Source organism: Hyaena hyaena, unplaced genomic scaffold (genome assembly GCF_003009895.1).
Source record: "Hyaena hyaena isolate Hyena2069 unplaced genomic scaffold, ASM300989v1 scaffold_637, whole genome shotgun sequence".
NCBI classification, from domain to species: Eukaryota; Metazoa; Chordata; class Mammalia; order Carnivora; family Hyaenidae; genus Hyaena; species Hyaena hyaena.
In genome coordinates this window covers 581,694-582,246 of record NW_024081260.1, presented here as the reverse complement: position 1 = coordinate 582,246, position 553 = coordinate 581,694, and the positions used below count along the sequence as shown (strand labels likewise).

Here is a 553-nt window from a genome sequence, read left to right as displayed (position 1 = left end):
AGTGGAAATACCAGTCCATTGTCTCAGCCTAATTTCTCCTAACCTTCCCTCTGCCACCTCATCCAAAAGAGGGATAGAGCATCAGTCTGTGCCCTTGGCAGTGAAAGACAAGTATTTTCTTCAGCAGCACATTTGACTTCTCAACTAGAGTAAATCTGACTTTGTTGTTTCAAGTTTAAATTGCTCAAAATTGTCAAAAGTACTAAAAAGCACGATGCCTGGTTCAAGATACAGCATCTTAAAAAGATGTGCCACGAGCAGCAAGAGACTGGAGATGCTGGGGCTCGAACCCAGGACCTCATACATGCAAAGCATGCGCTCTACCACTGAGCTACATCCCCAGAACTGAAGAGGTTCTATGGCTACAAATGTACCTTCCTTTATGAATATACATAAAGTTTTCTTTAAAATGTATTTTGTTATATTTTGTGATGCAAGAATTGTGTGAATTTTACAGGTCTTGAATGTCAGAAAGAAAATGTTTGTAAATCAACATCACTAAAGGCTAAAGGCTTTAGTTCATTTTAACTGCCCAGGCCCAGCTCTAAACAAG

The 553-nt window shown here is 39.8% G+C and overlaps 1 non-coding gene across 1 annotated transcript; it reads right to left on the bottom strand.

Annotated features, from left to right (window-relative positions):
* Positions 1 to 269: 269 nt before the first annotated feature.
* TRNAA-UGC lies at positions 270 to 341 on the bottom strand. The gene has a single exon. It is a non-coding gene; the product is annotated as a tRNA-Ala (tRNA).
* Between the last annotated feature and the right edge of the window lie 212 nt (positions 342 to 553).